Raw genomic sequence first — 20,284 nt, forward strand, 5'->3', positions numbered from 1 at the left:
GCGGTCATCAAGGGCATTACCGGTGGCGATTTCATTCACCAGATCTAGACGTTTAGGGCGCCCTTTGCAGCCAAGGTTTGCTAGCCCACTGATGAAGACGAGGCATTTACTAGAAAGTCGGGTGGTGGATTTTTTTCAAGGTGACCTTCCGGGCAGCAGCAGAAGTGGCCCCTCTGTGGTTGTGGGTGTTTTGTGTGGCAGGATGGTTGGAGGTAATTTTGCTGGGTGATGGTCAGGGGCAGCGTGGAGCTTTTCCATGTGACCCAGGGTCTAGCTTCAGGATGAGATGGCCCTGGTCTCTCTGTGGTGGCGCCTGGATATGATAATTTGTGGCTAAAATAGTGCCATGTTAAAAAAAAAAAACAAAACCCTGTTTTTAATGTTTATTTATTTTTGAGAGAGAGAGAGACAGAGTGTGAGGGGGGTAGGGGTAAAGAGAGAGGGAGACACAGAATCCGAAGCAGGCTCCAGGCTCTGAGCCGTCAGCACAGAGCCCAACACGGGGCTCGAACTCACCTTGAGATCATGACCTGAGCCAGAGTTGGATGCTTAACTGAGAGAGCCACCTAGGCGCCCCTAGTGCTGTGTTTTAATAAACTGACTTCTGTTCCGGGGGTCACAAACTACAGCCTGTGGGCTGAATCCAGGCCTCCTGCTTTTGTAAATGAAGGGTTTTTTTTTTTTGTAATGTTTATTTATCTTTGAGACACACACACACACATGCACGCACACAGAGTGTGAGTGGGAGAGGGGCAGAGAGTGAGGGAGACACAGAATCCAAAGCAGTCTCTGAACTGTCAGCACAGAGCCCTGACATGGGGCTCGAACTCTTGAATGGTGAGAGCATGACCTGAGCCGAAGTCGCACACGTTACCGACTGAGCCCCCCAGGTGCCCCTGTAAATAAAGTTTTATTGGCACGTGACCACACCTATTTGTCTCCCGCAGCCACGTCGAGCGAGTAGTAGTGACAAAGACCACCTGACCCACAAAGCCAAAAATAGTGACCATCTGGCCCTTCCTGGGAACACTTTGCTGGACCCTGGTCTTGTCAACAAAGCAGATCACACAAGTCCTGAGTAATGGAGAAGTTGTGGCGTGTAACTTACTCTGCGATACGTATCATATAATAAGGAAGTTCTTTTTTTTTTTTAACGTTTATTTATTTTGAGAGAGGGAGAGAGAGAACCCCAAGCAGGCTCCGCGCTGTCATTGTGGAGCCTGATGTGAGGCTCGAACCCATGAACCGTGAGATCACGACCTGAGCCGAAATCAAGAGTCAGATGCTTAACGGACTGAGACGCCCAGGCGCCCCTAAAGCAGTTATATACTATTAACAGTGTCGGGCACTGATATAAGCAGCTTATATATGTTCAGCTATTAAATCTGAAAAACACTCACGGGGTAGGTGCTCCCATCATCTCTGTGCTACAGATTCAGAAACTGAGGCACAGAAGAGTCCATCAGCCATGAAGTCAGGACAGACAGTGTTTGGCAATGCTGCCTCTCAGATATAAGGATATATGTCCCCACCACCCCCCTTCCATGGGACTCGGTGTAGTTAGTTTAATTTCGAGTGGAAAAAGAAATCTGTTTTTACACATTTTGTTTTCTTTCTTTTTTTTTTTTTCTGTTGGAAATTGGTCATCTCCTAAATCAGTTGCCTGTCCCCCCATATGCTACAGTTCCAGGCGCTGTGGGTTTGATGACCGCTGCCTCGCACAGGGAAGCAGCCCTGCCCCCTAGGACAAGGGGCAGTGTCTGGGGATGTCTGTGTGATCCTCATGACTGGGGGGCTCCTGGCATCGATGGGGACGGGGGCCAGGGACGCTGCTCAGCCCCCACGGTGCCCGGGATGCCCTGCAGAGAACCACCCAGCCCAATGTCTGCAGTGCGAGGTTGGTGGGGGGAGACCCTGTGATGATAATTTGGAAAACAGTTGAGTCAGGTCCCTGACCACGTGTGACAGCAGAAGAAACCGCGGCGGTCCTGGTCAGATGGTATGGAGCAGGTGACCCCCCCATCCCCCCCAGCGTGGGTTAAGTGGAGGAGGGTCTGGAGGACCTCCAGAGGCACCACGGACCTGGGATCAAAGGGCAGCGGCACTCCAGCTGCCTTCTTGTGCTCGGCAACCAGAGACCTTTAACCCTGGGGTCAAGCGAGCGGTGCCCTCGTGTCCCATCTGATCAGGGGTGTGATGGCGCCTGATCTGGGCCAGTCCTGGCAGAGCCCTCCACCAGCCACCTCACCTCCTGTCCCCCCTCCTGCCCCCCTGTGCCTCCCCACCGGTGCCTTCCCCCAGGCTCCTCCTCCCCCAACTTCATTTGCAATCAGAATCAGTCAGGGTGACATATTTAGATGGTTGCTGTGGTGACGGGGGAAGGCTGGGGTGATTGTGGCAACGAGTGCATGAAGGACAGCGGCTGCATTGCTATCTGGAGCCTCCCTGGAGGCCCGCACTCCTGCTGCCCGCGGGCGGGGGGGGGGGGGGCGGCGGGCATCAGTGTGGGGAGCTAGGGGGCTCCAACACCCCGGTCCCACCCACTCCGTTCCCATAGACGGAGACGCGAACTGTGGCCCAGGCAGGGAAGATCTGCCTGTTGCCGAGTGCTGGGTCCCCGCTGGGGTGGGGGGTGGGGGCCTGGAGAATGTTTGTGGTCATCGCGACTGGGGTGCCCTTGGCATCGCATGGGTGGGCTTGAGGGGTGACGCTCGATGCCCCACAACGCCCAAGATGGCGCCCACAGACAGTCAGGGGTGCTGGGGGTGGAGGGAGAGACCTGCTTTGCAGGGAAGGGGATACAGGCAGGGGCTTCCTTCCGTTTCAGAAAGGAGGCGCTGGCATTTACGCTGTGGTAATTCGCGAAATTCCAAAGGCTTCCTTTTCTCACCCCTGTTGTTCTGCTGAATCTCCTGGGCCCCGTTGGGCTCTTGTGTCTCCCCAGATTATCAGGTCGATAGACATTGGGAAGACAAGAAAACGAAAACTCCAGTGAAACTCCACTGCGGTTCAGTGCTCACCATTAGAAAAAGGTAACGGCTGCCAGAGGTGTAGGTGGAGATGTCAGGCGAGTCAGCGCTGAGGGCAGGAGTCTCAGGTCTCCGCTGCTGTGTCACAGCGAGCCGCTCCGAGCCCCGTGGGGACCACGGACAGCGAACGGGTAGTGTGCCGCTCGGTGCCGTCTTGCAGAAATCCGCTTATCCCCGGCCACAATATGCTTTCCGTTGGCCAAATGGGATCTGGGAGTAATCTGAGGGAGGCGGTTTGGGACTGATTGTATTAGGGCTCTTCTCTGATCCACTCATGGGGCTGCTGTGGTCCCTGGGCCGGGGGCGGGGAGGGGGGGGCAGCGGGGAGGATGGCTCTGGTGTAGGTTTTTCCGGGCCTGAGCGGTCAGGAGAGTCTGATCCTTGCCGTATCATATTGTTACATTACTTGCAGAGGCTTCCGGGGGTGGGGGGGAAAGTAGGCAATGCATTTGGCCAAGACTGACCCAGCTTCTCTGTGGGTCTGGTTCATAACAGCTCGTTGAAGCAATCACTGGTGAATGTGAGCACTTCGCGATCATCTGGTCTAAGACAGGCTCCCTCTCCCCTCCCCCCCCTCCCCCTCCCCCTCCCTCCTCCCTCCTCCCTCCTCCCTCCTCCTTTCTAAATTCAGAATTCTCCTAATTTGTCTCTTCAAGATCTTCTCTTAATAGACTGCTTTTTAGAGTAGTGTTAGGTGATGGAAAAATGCAGAAAATAGAGCTCCCACATACCCCCTGCCCCCTCCACGTTTCCCCCGTTGTCACCATCTTGCCGTAGTGGGGCACATTTGTTGCAGTCGATGGGCCAATATTAATACGTGACCGTTGACCAAAGTCCTCGTTGACATTCGGGTTCAGTCTTTGCCTCGCCCCTCCCCTGGCCCAGGAGGTCGGTAACAGGGTCCTGCCTGAAAAGGGGTTTGCTTCCCAGGAGGACACGGGGCGCTTGGACATGGCAGCAGCTCCCAAGCTAGTGTGTCCCGCTGGGCACAGACTCTCAAGTAGAAGTCGGCCTGTCGTCTCCCCTAACGCCTAGTTTCACGGCCCTGTTTCTGGCAGTTTGGGGTCTCCAGGTGTGGGAGCTAAGGGTCCCCCTGCCCATGTCCCAGCTCACCGTGCGGAGATACTAGGCTGCAGATCTGTGGAGCCCCTCCAGAATTACGAGGGAAGTAGAAACCACCCCACTGGGAAATTAACGGGCGGAAGACCCAGCGCGCCTTTGGTTTGTGATCGCGGGTTTTGTCTTCCTTTATCACGTTGATAAATAACGCAGCTGCTGGCAGCGGCTGAGAACAGGGGCTCCCTGAGCCCCTGGGCCCGTCCCGGAGGCGTGCAGCGGGGTTCCTGCCCGTTCCTTTTCACAGGCGAGGCTCGGGCTGGAACCGGCCCACAGGGAGCAGCTCTGCGGGGGTGGCCTGGTCTCCCCTGGGTCCTCTGGGCTCTGCAGGCTTTCCCGTAGCACCAACCGGGACAGGAAACCCCAGTGGTTACTGACCACATGCCGAGTCCGCGGCCTGCGGTAAACCGCGGCCCAGGCACTCCGGGGTCTCCCTTCTCCCAGGACACACGATCCTAGCAATGCTGGCGGGCGCGGGGTCTCTCCAGGGGGGTAACGACCACGTCCTGCAATTAGCCCAGCGTTCGTACAACCTCGCAGATATCCTAAAAGCCGCTGAATTGGACACTCCAAAAGGGTGGCTTTTAGGGTAGGTGGATCACATCTCAATTTAAAGGAAAAGAAAAGAAAAAAGAAGCACGTGGACAAGATGGGGGTCCCAGGTTGTAAGAACTGTGGCCCAGGATAAATGTAGGTGAGAGTCCTTCCCACGCAGGCGCCCCAGTGGCCGCAGTCACGAATGGTGTCTGTTTCCAGCGTGGTTTACGGCCCCCTCGGCTCGTGGCCCTTCCCACCAGCGTTTCCTTTGTTGGTGTCTGTGACTGTGCTTCCCGGCAGTGCCTCCGGTGGGTCTGTGTGGGGTCAGCACGCCCCGGGGTACCAGGGTCCCACCTCTTCATCCCACTGCTGGTCCTTCAGGATGGCCTGTGGGTCCCCCTGATGGGGAAAGTGAAAGCCCAGCATTTTTGCCTGGGTGAAGGTCACGGGGACGGGCAGGCGCCAGCTGGTGCCACTCACAGCCTGTCTCGTGGGCCGCGGACGAGCTGGTCTGGTTGTCTGCGGGGGTCGCCTCAGTGCTCAAGTTCAGGTCCCAGGGCTGGAGGACAGCCAGCGGCTGGTGTTGAAGGGCTAGGGACGGGGAGATTTGCGGTTGGCACGTGTGAAGGCAGAGGTGAGAAACCATCTTTAAAGGGAGTCGTGACCCCATGTCCACAGCAGCACGATTCATAGCAGCAGCAACCAGGAGGTGGAAACACCCAAGTGCCCATCAGCAGCGAAGGGGTACACGCAGCGTGTCCGTCCATGCACGGGCACATGATTGGCCGTGAACAGCAGCGAGGCACCCACGCCCGCCGCCCTGCGGACGGATCCTGAACACACGACGCTCAGGGAGGGAACCCGACACGAGAGGCCACACGGGGTGTGAGTGCACGTGTGTGAAACGCCCAGAACAGGCTCATCCAGGGACAGGGAGGGGGCTCGTGGGGACCGGGGGTGCTGGGGAGGGGTGATGGCTGATGGGGATGGGGCTTCCTTCAGGGGTGATGAAAAAGTCCTAAAATTGTTTGTGACGATGGTTGCACAAGTGTGAAAATAGTCAAAAGCCCTGAACTGTGTGTTGGGTGTGAATTAACTGCGTGGCCTGAGGACCGTGTCTCAGTAAGAAGGCCTTAGAAAACAATGCCTAGTGATGGGTCAGTTTCCTGGTTTGGACAAAGGCCCCTGGTGGTGCAGGGAGCCAGCACGGTTGGAGCTGGGTGCGAGGTGCCCAGGACCCCTGGGCACAGTTTTGCAACTTCTCGTGAGTCTTTAATTGAGTCAGAAATAAAAACTTGAATGATCGTATGTGTGGACGTCCCCTACAAGGCTGAAGTGAGTGGAGTGAGTGCTCCAGGGCGGGTAGGGGGCGCATATTGGACGGGCCCTTGTTTCTCACCACCCGCCGCCCCCAGCAGTGAGGCGCCCTCTGGCCTCTGCGGGGCGCTGCAGCAGCTCCCCAGCCGCGTCTGGGGCGTTACTGAGGCAGCGGCGCCACCTGCAGGTGATGGTGGGGACTTCGGTTCTCCATCCTGGCCCCAGGTTGACAACACAACGGCCCTGAACTCTGAGAAAAGGGAGCCGGCATCTTTTGAGTTTTGGGGTTTTTTTAAAATAAGTTTTCAATTTTAAAATAATTTTAGATTTTCAGGAGAATTTCAGAGTTCCTGTCTGGGGCACCTGAGTGGCTGTCAGTCAGTTGAGTGTGTTCTTGATTTCAGCTCAGATCATGATCCCAGGACAGTGGGATCAAGCTGTGGGGAGCATAGAGCCTGCTAGGGACTCTCTCTCTCTCTCTCTCTGTCTCTCTCTCTCTCTCTCTGTCTCTCTCTGTCTCTGTTCCTCTTTCCCACCCTCTCTCTCTCTCTCTCTCAAATAAAAATGAAGAAAAATTTCATTAAAAGATAGAGTTCCTGTCTGCCCTTCACTCAGCCTCCCCTGTGGCCGTACCTCCCAGAACCACAGTGCATTTGTGACGACCGTGCACGTCCCTGAACCCGGCCCCACTCTTTATTCAGATTTCACCAGTTCGCCCCTGTGGTCCTTGTCCTGCCCCGGGACCCCACCCTGGATCCCACCTTGCGTTTGGTCCTCACATCTCGGCAGGCAGACCCCGGTGACCTGGTGGGTGCCCTGGGGCAGGGGGTTGACTCAGTTTCCACCTTTCCCTCACAGGGGACTCTGAGAGTCAAGTCATGCAGGAGAACGTCCTGATAAGGCACGAAAGGTCACGTGAGCATCCGATCCTTTCCTCAGTTTAGTTTGGGAGCATCTGGAGAATTTAGTAGGGACGACCTCGCAGATCTCTGACAGAACTTTCTGGTAAAGTGGTCAAGCTCCACTTCCGCACCGGGAGGTCCTGAGCCTGGCAGAGCAGCCGAAAGGCAGGCCTTCGTGACGGTCTGACCGTGAGCTCCAGACCCTTCCTCACCGCCGCTGCCGGACACGTGTTTCCGGCCAAATGGTGCTCCACTGAACTGTTCCATTTTTCTTCCAGGGAGCGGACATCGGGTTCCTGAGCCTCGGCGCTGAGGACAGCTAAGCCTCGTGCACAGGTCAGTGCCGCGATGCGTCTCGTACTCGACCGTCAGAGTTCAAGGGGACGTCGAATGGCTGGCCGTTCTGGGCCGGGCTGAGGAGGGGGAGTGGCTTGCCGTGGAGGCGGGCGCCTCACCCGAAAGGCTTCAGCGGGGCGTGCAGGGTAGCCACTGGCAGGACCAGAGCTGAGTCACTGGATGTGACAGACGTTATCTCAACGCTGGCGCCCGTCCTGGCGGCTGGGAGGCACCACGTGGCCTCAGGGGCGCTCTTTTCACCAAGGCAGCCGTAGAGACGAACAAGGCTGAGGTCCTGCTCTCTTGACTTCGGCCGTCTGTCCATCTGGTCTCATTTCCAGAGGGCGTTGGGTGGCTTCTGTCGTGTGGGAGGAGGGACGGCGTGAAGGTGAGCTGGGCAAGGCGGCTGGGCCTGCGGTAGCCCCACGTCTCTCCCCTTGCACCTGCCCGCGGAGGTCCCCGCCACCCTCCAGCGGCTTTCTCTGTCGTGTGATCTGTGATCTTCGCTTAGAGTCAACCTCTGGCTTCCAACCGAAATGCCAAGGGAATTTTGATTCGGGTTGTGTTTGACTTATCAGTAAATTTGAGGGAGATCGGATGTCTCTGTGATGTTGGATATTCCCAAGCGTGTGTCTGCGCCTGAGTCTAAAAGAAAAAATGTCAGAAGGAGGCAGCCCCAGAAGATACACGTGCTGTGGGTCCGTCTCGGGGAAGTTTCTAGCAAAGGCTGGTCTGCAGGGACGGGAAGGTGCTTGGTGGCCGCTAGGGGCTGGGGAGGGAACGGGGACTCTGCGGATGTGTGCCAGGAACACTGCGTGGGGGGTGATTTCACGCCCTGGCACCCTCGCTGCCGACTCCTCCAACCACGTTTCCACCCGGTGAGCTTTCTGGCCTGTGAGGTGCCCCTCAGTAAGCTCGCAGTGGTCATGGGCTCAGCTCAGGAGAGAGGCTGTCCCTGAGGACAGAGACCAAGAGCCGAAACGGGAGCCCTGGGGTGGGCGTGATGTGTGGGCGCCCGGTGGGACCCACACAGATTTCCCGTGTGAAGTCCGGCTCACAGGGCACCCGGCCAGCTGGAGGCGGACCGCTGTCCTGTTAAAGAAGTGTAGGGGTGCCTGGGTGGCTCAGTCGGTTAAGCGTCCGAGTTCAGCTCAGGTCACGATCTCGTGGTCCGTGAGTTCGAGCCCTGCGTCGGGCTTTGGGCTGATGGCTCAGAGCCTGGAGCCTGCTTCCCGTTCTGTGTTTCCCTCTCTCTCTGCCCCACCCCCGTTCATGCTCTGTCTCTCTCTGTCTCAAAAATAAATAAACGTTAAAAGAAACAATTAAAAAAAAAAAAGTGTAAACGCACACAAAGGGGCCGCAGAGTTTCCTAAGGGCCCCGCCCAGCGCCGGCCGTGCTGACGTCCTGGGGCGCGTTCTGCCCGGATCTCTGGGAGTTACATCCACACGTGTGATTTTAGAGCCAAAGGATTTACTCCGTAACGTGCTGGTTCTGCTTGAGGGGCGTCTTTCCTCGACAGGAAACCTGTGTTTCTGTCATCTCTCTGGACGCTGGCTTAGCATCCCATATTCTAGGCAAATTGTAACGTTTCTTTTTTTTCTTTGAAAGTTTATTTATTTATTTGAGAGATACAGAGACAGTGGGAGTGGGGAGGGGCAGAGAGAGAGGGAGACAGAGAATCCCAAGCAGGTTCCACACTGTCAGCGCAGAGCCCGACGCAGGGCTCAAACCCACGAACCGTGAGATCGTGACCTGAGACGAAACCAAGAGTCTGACGCTTAGCTGACTGAGCCACCCAGGCGCCCCTGTGCCACATTTCTTTTAAAATAATTTTATAACTGATTTAATTAGCCTCTGGGTGGGTTGGGGGGGGGTGTTTTCCTGTTTTTCTTTTCTCTTTCTCTCTTTCTTTCTTTCATATTCCGGGATGACTGTCTCTGTGCAAACTTAATACACCCTTGGCTGGTTGTCGTTTGGGGTAAATGCTCACGTGTGTGCTTGCCGTGCGTGTGAGAGAGAGAGGGAGAGTCCGGGTGTCCTCGTCGCCTGTCCGACAGCCCCAGTGCCCTCCAGGAACGCACCGTCCCCGGGGAGCAGCCAGGCCGCCTCAGGGCTTCAGTTTCTCCCCTGAGCTGTGTGTTCTGTGCACGGCCTGGCTGTGCTCTTTACTGACCTTCCCGGCGGGGCCTCTGTCTCATCGACGTGTTTGAACTCTTCCGACACGTGTGTTGGAACTTCCTGTCTTTCTCCGTTTGGATGCCGTCTGGTGTCCGTCACGTAGGCCGTGAATGTTTTTCTGAGCACGCTGTTCCCTCTACTCGCCGTGGGCGTTCTCGTAGGGAATGTGTTGTCTTTGGCGTGCCCCCAAATTTCAAGATGACAAGAAGCAATTAACCTGCACTTTGTGCGGATCGCATCTTTTATACTTAAATCTTGGAAGCAGACGAACTGGTGAGCCTGCCCCCTGCCCCAGGGGGACGCGGGGCAGCGTGCAGAGGGGCGTGGAGTGGTGCGGTGAGCAGGTGCTCCGTGGGCAGGTCCCGCGGGGAGCTCTCTGTCACAACGGAGGCACCCCTCCAGGGGGTTGCCGGGCTTTCCCTGGTTACGTGCTAATTTGGTAGTCACTCGTTGAACACACTCTGCTCACCTGCAGGTGCACAGACACGCGAGACCCTGGCCAGGGTTTACCACCTGAGCAGCCGGGGTGTCGCTGAGCAGGGGCCCCGCCACCTGTCTTGACGGCAGAACCAGCCCTCCAACAGATGTCAGAGCTCAAGGACGAACAGGAGTTTGGGGTGTTTGCTCCGGGGGCTTGGGGCTCAGGGGTCCCCCCTCTGCCCGCCCCACAGGATGCTGCAGTTCCCGCTGGCGACCACAAGGGGGCAGAGAAGGTCCACGGGGTCTGCCCCCGCTGGGCCTCGAGCCTCTGTGGGCGCAGGTGCGGTATTTCCAGCTCTCCCCCACCCTTGTTGGAGCTCTGTGACTACCCTGTCCCTGTTCTCCAGGACATTCCAGCACCGAGAGTTCCAGGGTCACTCTGTCTCCCCGCCCCCATCCCCCTTACAGATCCAGAGCCTCCGTGGACCCAGGCCCCAGCTGGCCCCTTTCACCGGGTTGAGGAGGGAGAAGGAAGCACTGGCCTGTGACCTTGGGGGCTCAGGGTACCGGCACACCTGCACCCCGAAACCCACTCGACCCGGGCATGGCCCAGTGGCCAGAGCAGAGGCCACAGCACAGAAGCAAAGGCACAGGATTGGGGGTGGGCAGCCTGGCTGCTGCAACCCCCACCTCGGGGACTGGGTCTGGCTTCTGGAATGTTCCCCCTTCCATGATCTGGAGCAGTGGCTGGTGGCTCTGGCCCGGTACAGTCCCTTCCTTTGGGACTCACCTAAACGGCACAAACCCTCAGAAGCCGCCTCGGGCCTCCCAGGTGTGGCATCTGGCCCGTGTCACACCTTCTAGTGCGGTCCCTGGGGTGGTTACGTCCGGGGCACAGGGTAGCCCTTCCCTTAGCAGGGATTTCCGAGTGTGTGCCTGGGCCTGGCCATGGAGAGACGGCAGTGACCACATGGGGAAAACCCTTGGTTCCACAGAGCTGACGTGCTAGCAGGAACTGGACACCCGTTGTGGGCTCCCCCTGCCCCAGCACCGCTAAGCCCAGGCGGGTCACTCTCTGGGGGCGTCCGGGGCTCTGTGAGGGCTGAGCAGCATCTCTGGCCCCACCCCCTCGATGCCAGGAGCCCCCCCATGTAATGACCACAAATGTCCCTAGACGTGGCCCAGGATCTCCTGGGGGCAGAACGAGGAGGCTCTCTTAATGATCTCTCTCACACTGTCTTTATCGGGTTCCCAGCCGCTGGCCCTCCCGCAGCCTCGGAGCTCTGGGGGCTGAGACCGCAGCCGAGGCCTCCTGGAGAGGCACCCAGCTTTCCTTCAGTTCCTTCAGGCTGCCGCTGCCAGGGACCACGGCTCAGGCCCCCTGTGCCCTGAGGGCTCTGGACTTTCACCCTGGGCGTCCCCTGGGCTCACCAGGCCACTGTGGCGCTAGCTTTCCTTTGGATGTGACATTGTCTTTGAGCTGCAGTTTCCAGCATGGTAGGTAGGCATGAACCACCGGCACGAATACCGGCAGCCGCTGAGCACCTGAAATGGGCCGCAGTGGAAATGATATTTTGCATGTGTTAGGTTAAATCTCTGATTCTTCACTGGGGGCCGTCTTGTCCCCAGGGGACACCGGGCTGTGTCCGGGGCCATCTGTGGTTGTCGTACTAGGGGTGTAGCATCGAGGGACTAGGGGCCAGGGTCTCTGCTCAGCCCCGACAGAGTGGCCGGCCGTGATGCCCATGGTGCGGAGGGAGGGGGAGGGCGCCCGGACAAGGACCGGCGCTCGCTGCGTGGAGCACAAAAGCACGCCGCGACCTTCAAACGACTGAGTGTGTTTTCCTGACTGCCGCTTGTTCTCCCGCGAGCGGGTGAACATTCCTGCCGAGAGCACCGTCGGAGCCTTTTATCTCTGGAGTGGTCCTCGAGCGGATCAGACCGCAGCCCCAGCCCTCCAGTCAGAGCCCGCTGCCCCCGCCACCCCCGGCTGGTTCCCCGCCTCAAGTCCTTCCCAGGCTTGTGGAAACGCACGTTATTACCAGTTCTTTCTGCGGACGAGCTGTCCTGCTGCACAAACTGCCAAGACCCACAGTCAAAATCTTAAAGCGTTCTGCTCACGAAAGGTCACGGGCTGCCGCTGCCTTTCCAGCAGAAACGTACACGGCGCATGCATAGTCAGGCCGTGGCGTGTGAAGCGGGCCCAGGGGGCCCTGCTGCAGCCCGCGGTGCCTGAGACCCTCATCCTGTAGCCCGCCGCTCCGATCCGGCAGACAGGACGTGGGCCCTTCCCAAGGCAGCAGCGGTGGCTCCGACGTGAGCTTGACCCTCTAACCCAGGCTCTCCCCGGGGCTCTCCCAGGGGCCACGGGCCCACATCCTGGGAGGACTGTGGCCGTCACGACCGGGAAGCTCCTGGCATCGAGCGGGGGGCCCAGGGATACTGCCCCGCCGCCACAGCGCCCAGGACACCCCCAGACTGTGACCTGCCCCGGTGTCCGCCGTGGCGAGGCGAGAGGTCCCGGCTGTGCAGGATTCTCGGCTCCCACAGGGAGTCAGGGTCCTGCCTCACTGTCCACGTGCGTCACTGCCTGGGTCCCACCCAAGCCGTCTTCCTGACCCTGCGGGCCAAGGCACACCACAAGTTTCTGTCGGATTTTACTGATTTGGCAATGCAGACCCAGGGAATCTCATGTGGGAGATCACCGGGACAGGGGACCCGTCCGTGGGGCTGCTGGAGCGGAGCTGCCCAGTGGCAACTCAGGAGCGGAGGCCACGCATCTCGGGCACGTGTGCGTTGCTGGGCAACCGCTGGCACAGTCGGCCTCCCTCGGGGCAGGGCATGGTGCGCACACGCCCCGCTCGCTACTCATCAAACTGCAGCCTCTTGACTCAAAACACACAGGGCGACAGTCACGTGGGACAGGAAGGTGGGGGCGGGGGAGCCGGGAGCCGGGTGGAAGCCGCTGAGGGCCTCCCCTGGGGTGGGCACGGGGGTCCCGCATCTTCCCAGGGCCCATTCTCGGCCTGATTCCCTTGGAGCCGGTGGGTTGTCGGTTCCTTATTTTCCTTCCCTCCCAATCATTCGGTCAGCAAACGTCCGTGTCCCTGGGCCTCGCTGGGCTCACTGCTCACATCTGTCTGCGGAAGCCCCCAGGGCAGGGTCGGGTACGCAGGACAGAGGGGAAGGGACGGCCTGGAGATGTGCTCAGCAGCAGGAGGCAGCAAGAGGGACTCCGGGGCCGACATCAGCCCGGCTGTGGAGGCCTGAGCAGGTGTGGGAGATGCAGGTGTGTGGTGGGGGGCGGGGTGCTTGCCTCGATTGCTACAGACTGCATCACGGTGCTCTCTAACTGTCGCAGGTGCCCCCCCATGTGATGGCAACTGGAGGGGAGGCCTTTGGAGGGCTGGTACCGGGCATTGTAATAAAGACCTGTCTTGGGCTCCGTGCACGATTCCTGGCTCCCCGCTCCCCACGGCCTTGGAGTTTCCGAACGAAAGGAGTATCCGTCGTGTGTGACCAAATGTGGAAGTGATGGGAGAGCCGTCACCTAGAATGTGTTAGCTAGCCGGGGCTGCGTCACATCACCACACACAGCGAGCTCCACGTGGCTTATCTGCTCCTGGGTCTGCAGGGCAGCAGTGTGGACTGCGTGGCTGGGATCTGTGCCCAGGGCCTCACCAGGCTTGGCCAGCGTTGAGGTGTCATTGAGGCTTGACTGAGAAAGGACCTGCCTCTAGGTTCACTCGGTCTGTCGTCAGGGTTCAGTTTCTTTGTCATCAGACTGCGATCCCTGCTGCCTTGCTAGCGGCCAGCAAAGGGCCACCCTGGGCTCTCAGGGGCCACATGGTCTCCTCCACTGGCTCCCTCCTGCTTCCAGTCTCTTACGTCCGGAAGGTCTCTGACCCGTTGAAGGGTTCACCTGATTAGGCCAGGCCCACCCACGTGTGTTCCCTTTTTTTTATTAATTCAAAGTCAACCGATCTGGGGGCTTAATTACGTCACTCAAACCCCTTCTTCCATACAAAATAGCCTAAGCATGGGGCGCCTGGGTGGCTCAGTTGGTTAAGTATCCGACTCTCGATTTGGCTCAGGTTGTGATTCCAGTGTTATGGGCTCGGTCCCTGTGTCGGGCTGCGTGCCAAGCATGGAGCCTGCTTGAGACTCTCTCGCTATCGCTCTCGCTCTCTCTCTCTCTGCCTCTTCCCTGCTTGTGCATGTGTGTGCTCCTTCTGTCTCTCTCTAAAAACGAACAAACAAACAAACAAAAAATCCCAAATAGCCTCAGCAGGAAATAGTATCTTACCATGTTCCCGGGTCCTGTCCACACTGAGGGTTGGTCTACACAGCGTGTTCAGGGAGCAGGGATTTGGGGCTCTTAGAATCCTGTTGGCCACAAAGGGAAAGAAGGGAGTGTACTCCTTCAAGACAGCCGGCCCAAAGCCTCAACCAGGGCTGAGCAGGTGATGCCTCGTCCACCCCCTCCGTGCTGGCAGCATCACCGGGACTGGGGGGTCAGGACTGGGGGAGAAAGGGCGTGTTTGCAGAATGCACGGCCCGCTTTGTCCCAGTTACACCCGAGTGTACTCACAGCTTCGCCTCGTTTTTATTTTTTTAATTTGGAGAGAGACAGAGAGACAGAGACAGGGACAGAGAGAGATTGAGAATCCCAAGCAGGCTCCATGCGGTCAACACAGAGCCCGATGCGGGGCTCGAACCCACGACACCGTGAGATCGTGACCTGAGCGGAAACCAGGAGTCGGACGCCTAACCGGCTGAGCCGCCCAGGTGCCATCGATTCACCTAATCGTTAAAACACTTGTATTTTGAAATAATTACAGATCCATTGGAAGTCACAGTCACTCCTGAGGCCTGATCCCGTACCCCCTCCGTCCCGCTTCCCCCAGGGGCAGCATCTCTCGTCACTGTGGTGCTAAACCGGGAAATTGGCGTGGGGACCCTGCGTGTGCGGTTCCCAGCCATTCAGCACGCGCGCAGATTTGGCTTTGCCTCGCGTAGGCGCGTGCGGGACTGTTACATGTCCGTCAGGTGGAGAGAGCTCTGGTCACTGGCGTGTGTTGGGCCGGCGGGCGCAGGCCCGGGAAACAGACACAGGTGTCTCTGCCTCGATGGGATGAAAAGGCTGAAGGCGCCCACTGCACACTGATAGGAATCCCCTTGCCACTAATGACCTGGACACGTGACGACGGGTGACGTGGAGGCATGTGTTTATTGGGTTTTTGCCAAAATGAGAGAGACGGAGACAGACAGAGAGAGCAGGGCAGTGGCAGTAGCAATGTGCTGGCCTTGAAGAAAGCAAGCGGCCACGTCAGGAACACTCAGAGCAAACGCCGTCCGACAGCCAGAAGGAGAACGGGGACCTGAGTCCCACAGGGGAGTGGATTCTGCCAGCCGCTCACATGAGCTGGCAGGGGGTCCCAAGTTCCAGATGAGAGCTCAGCCCGGCCAGTCCCTTGATTTCGGGCCCGTGAGACCTGAGTTGAGGGCCCAGTTGTCCCCATTTCATGGATGAGAAGATCGTGGCAGAGGGGCCAAGTACCTTAAGTGTTCTGTGACATTCAGACGAGCCGCGTCTGTCCTCTGGGCCCGGTCGTGAAACCTCCAGGTCGGGGGTTTCGTCCGACCCCTCGCTGGGGGTTCAGCGAGTGGGTGAATGAAGGGGGGAAGGCGGCCCTGGGACAGTCCTCGCCTGACCTCCTGCACAGAGAGGCGAGCCTGCGAGCGGGACCAGTGACACGTCAGGGACAGTGAGCAGAACCCGGGACGAGTAATGATCACGTGTAGCTTCCTTGGCGGAGTCATCGCCAGAGCTGAGGTCTGAGCTCATTAGCCTCCCGGAATGTGACATGCCGTTCCCTGGCTCCCTGACGAATGTTCCCGCTGAGCTGAGCTCTGCTCCTGCGGGAGGCAGGCTCTCGGGGCGGGAGCCAGGCGCCCTCTGGCCCTCGGGAGGCAGGCCCGCCAAGCCAGCGGCGGCCGGAGGGACAGAGGGCCAGGTCTGGCAGTGCTCCCTGTGTGTGTCCTTGACAGGGGCCAGGGGTGCAGGTGTGAGGACAGGCACACAGACTACGTGGGAAGACAGACAGCAGTGGGGACTCCGGCTGGGGTCATACCTGGCAAACCGTTAACCAGGCCCTCTGTGTCCCTTCTGTGTCCTGGTGCCATGGGGTGGAGCCAGCAGGGCACTGGGGAGTGGGGTAGCAGCATCCAGGGCCCCATCCACTCGACGCCAGGAGGTCCCCCAGTCGTGGCAGCTACAGATGTCCCTGCCTCACTCGGTGTCCCCTGGGGCAGGACTGCCCTGGGTGAGACCCCAGGTGAGAGAGCTGATGGCTGACAATACTGCCTCCGAGTGAAAGCAGGTATTCAGGGAGGCCTTCCTGGAGGAAGTGAGGTCCGAGTTGAGGTTGATAAGGCCCTGCAGCTGACTGGATGCAGGGGGATCCTCCAGGGGCACGGGAGCTGAGGCCGCTGCCAGGACCGACGGCACAGGCTGAGGGAGAGGGAGCAGGGAGGCCAAGAGCAGAGGGTTCCAGGCCCACCTGTGGCAATGATGGACTGACCATGTTTTCCAGATTAGGAAACTGGGGTGCAGAGGTGAGGGTGCCCAGTCACCCCAGCGATGGCGGGCAGAGGTCCCCGGGGGCTTTAGGGCTGTTTCCACGGTGCTGCTGGCCAGGCCAGCTTGGGGCTGGGAGTGGGCCTCGGAGCCAGGCCCGGGGAGCTCAGCCCTCACCTGCCCTTCGGTGAAACCGGCTTCCACCCTGACGCCCCGGGTTGTTGCAGGGAGTCCGTGAGGGCGCAGCTCCCCAGGCCTGGGTGCACGGGCAGTGTGTCCCTTCTGCCTGCGGTCATTGGGGGTCACTCCCCAGAGCCCTGCGTCTTTGGGCCCTGCCTCCCTCCTCCCTCCAGCTTCTCCGGTATCCGTGGAAATGCCGGGGCTGCGTGAGAGGCCCCCCACCCTTCGGCAGGTTGGCGGTGAGCCCTGGACCCCTGCTCTTGTCCCAGCGCCCTTCCCTCTGGCCGGGCGAGAAGGAAGTGTCAGAACCATGGGGACAGAACGTGCCCCTGGCCGGGAGCCCACGCCCCTGGGAAAGCAGCGAATGGAGTCCCCCTTCCGCGGGCCCGGCCCGCATCCCCCAGGAAGGACGGCCGCAGGCGGCAGCTGTGTGTCCCGAGCTGGCCTTGTTTTCCTGTCCTCAGGGCGGGCCTCTGCATTCCAGGTGAACACCTGGGATGCTGGGAGGGGAGGGACTGCGGTTCTTTGCCCGCCACCTGCACCCCCTTCCTGGCACCTACCAGGGAAGGTTGCCAGAGCTGGTCTGTGCACGCTTCCCCGAAGACCGGCTTGCTCCTGGAGGGAGCCCAGCAGAGGGGGCGGCTGGGGACAGTCACCTGCACCACGAGGCCACCAGGGCTGCCACGGTTGTGCACAGGCCACATTGTGCCACACATGACAAACTCGGGACAGAGACGGCCTCATGAGCACTTGAAGCACTCCCTCCCTCCCTCTCTCTCTCTCTCTCTCTCTCTCAAAGTAAAGGAGCAAACTTTACAAAAAATTCATGATCCTAACCACGTCTAAGTGCACAGCTCAGCGGCATCAGGCACACTCACACTGTCGTGCAGCAGTCCCCGCCATCCCGCCATCCATCTCCAGAACTTTCCATCTCCCCAGACCGAGACCCTGTCCCCATGAAGCAGGGACTCCCCGCCCCTGCCCCACCCCTGGCTCCCACCGTCTATTCTCTGGCTCTGTGGACGGGACTCCTCTGGGGACCCCCTGTGAGTGGGGTCACGCGGGACGTGTCCTTCTGTGTCTGGCTCCTGTCACCACGCACAGTGGCCTCCGGGTCCGTCCACGCGGTGGCAGGTGGCGGGACGTCCTTCCTTCCTGAGACTGGATCCTACTTCAGCATGTGGATGGACACACCGCGTTTGTCCTTCATCCACGGATGGACACGGGTTGTCTCCACCCTTTTCGTGGCTGCTGTGAATCGCGCTGCTATGAACGTGGGGGTGAAACTACCCGTTTGAGTCCCTGCTTGGAATTCTTTTGGGATAAAATACCTTTCCGTTTTGGTTTGACACGTCACCCCAGGTCACGGGTCTGCCCCCCAGGACACAGGGGAGCCCCTTCTGAGCTGCGGAATCCAAGATGTGACTTCTCCCTCACCCGCCCCCACTTGGACCCGCACAGCCCTCGGAGGAAATACAGGCTTTTTGCACAAATAAGCGTGCCCTGGGATAAAAACTCCCAAGGTGCAAATGACACAGGAGGAGACTGACGCCCCCCTCCCCTTGTGCTCTCGGCCACCCTGCCTGGAAGCGACCACCATGGCCGGCGTCGGGGTCTCTCCGGGACACGCTCCGTCTCCTTCCAGGCAGAGTTGCTGGCTGAGTTCCGGCAGGGGGACGTGCACCCCTGCAAAGCACAAAGTGGGGCAGGGGAGTGCCAGGCCCACAGGCCCGTGTGCACAGGGCACCAGGTCAGCTCACCTGCCAGGGGGTGGAGCCACAGGGGACCTGCCCACCCGCGCCGGCCCGGGTCCTGGCCTGCGCGTAGTGGGCGTTTGACGATGGTAACGTACCCCCACGTCAGGGGCCCAGTGTTTGCATCCCCCAAATTCGTACGTGGACGCCCTGAGCAGGAGGGTGGTGGGGGAGGTGATGCTGTCGGGTGAGGTCCTGAGGGTGGGGCCCCGCGGTGGGCCACAGTGAGGAGTCTCCCCGCGAGGAAGCACACCCTTACCAGGGACCCTGCCCGGAGCCGCGATCTCATACTTCCAGGCTCCTGAAGTGAGAAGTGAGGCCTGCGGCTTAAGGCGCCTTGTCCGTGGCGTTCTGCGATAGCAGCCAGAAGGGACTGATACAGCCCATCAAAATTACAACAAAATTTCTTTGAAAAGCAATCCGGAAAAGGCACCAGGTGGCAGCCACCTAGGGGAGTGGGGGTGCTTCCGCGGCCAAGGGTGGGTGAGGGCAGGCGCAGATACTCGGAGCGGTTTCTTGAAGACGCGGTGGGTTGAGCTGGCTCCTCCTATGCAGTCGGCGTGGGGTTGGGGGGGGAGACCAGAGAGGCGTGTGCCAGTGTCCTGGGGCCACTGTGACAAAAGACCACAAACCAGGGGGCTTAAAACCACAGAATTTTGCGGGCATTTCGGTTGAGCATCTGACTCTTGATATCAGTTCCGGGTGGAGCCCGCTTGGGATTCTCTCTCTCTCCTCTACACTCTCTCTCTCTTTCAAAAGTAAACATTTTTTTTTTTTTTTTTTTAAATACAGAATTTTGTTCTTCCACGTTCCGGGGCCATATGGCTGAGGTCACAGTGGGGTGGGGCCAAGCTCCCTCCAGAGGCTCCAGGGGATGGTTCCTGCCCCCTCCTCCAGTTCCTGGGGGCCCAGCAGCCCGTGGCCTGTCCCCGCAGCGCCTGCCTCTCCCTGCGTGTCTCTCTTCCGATAAGGACACCAGTCCCGGGGTGGGGGCCCACCCTGATCCTGCATGGTCTCATTGTTAATCGAAGCAGTCACACCTGCAGAGACTTGGCCCATGTTCAGATAAGGTCCCCAGAGCCTACTCCAGCTGCCCTAACCAAGTCCCACTGAAGGGGCAGCTAAACAGTGAAGTGTTCATCCTCAGGGTTCTAGAGGCGGGAGGTCTGAGACCAGGCTGTCGTCAGGGCTGGGTCCTGCTGAGGCCGCTCTCCTGGGTGTGCAGATTCTGACCTCTCGCCGTGTCCCCGCAGGGCCGTCATTCTGTGCAGACCGGGGCCGCCCTTGTAACCTCGTTTAAATTGATCACCTCTTATAAGGCCCCATCTCCAACCGTGATCACATTGGGGGTTAAGGCTTCAACATAGGAATCTGGGGGACACAATTCAGTTCGTGTCAGGCACCTTCTGAGGCTCCCGTGGGCATGAGTCTGTGGGGTCCTTATTCAGTGCACCATGGGAAGGGGGCTGGACTCCGTCCTCAGTAAGGGAGGCTGTGCCCGAGGGAAGGGGGGCTGGGTCGCCCCAGGAGGCGGCCCCAGAGCCGGTCAAAGCCACGTAGATGGGCCTCTGTTTGCAAGTCACTTAGCCGAGCTATGCTCCGACCTTCAGGGCCCTCTGCCAGCAGGGGAGCCTTCACCCCTTTTATAAAGGAAGACGGAAACCCAGCTGGGAGGGTGGGCCCAGGGGCACAGAGCAGCCCGAGTGCGGCCGGCACTCCCACCCCGCAGCCTGCTTCTGTGTGCGGCTGCAGCTTCCAGCCAGGGGTGCCGATGGCATGAGGAAGGTGGCTGCCACCGTGGCCCAGGGAGCCCTCCCACAGCTGGGATGTTCCTGGAAATCTTCTCTTTTGCTCTTAATGGCTTGGAAATGTTGCATTCTTGCCCGAGACCTTCCTAATTTGCTTGGATAGAGAACGATTTTAACTTTTTTCCC

The 20,284-nt window shown here is 59.3% G+C and overlaps 1 protein-coding gene across 1 annotated transcript in view; it reads left to right on the forward strand.

Moving 5' to 3' along the window:
- The window catches only part of GNG7 (G protein subunit gamma 7), a 119,373-nt gene that overhangs the window by 22,078 nt on the left and 77,011 nt on the right, over window positions 1-20,284 (forward strand). The window contains exon 2 of the mRNA XM_058728431.1: window positions 7,180-7,237. The gene's annotated coding sequence lies outside the window, so the exon portion shown is untranslated. The remainder of the gene's footprint in view (window positions 1-7,179; window positions 7,238-20,284) is intronic.

This window comes from Neofelis nebulosa, chromosome 4, assembly GCF_028018385.1.
Source record: "Neofelis nebulosa isolate mNeoNeb1 chromosome 4, mNeoNeb1.pri, whole genome shotgun sequence".
Lineage (NCBI taxonomy): Eukaryota > Metazoa > Chordata > Mammalia > Carnivora > Felidae > Neofelis > Neofelis nebulosa.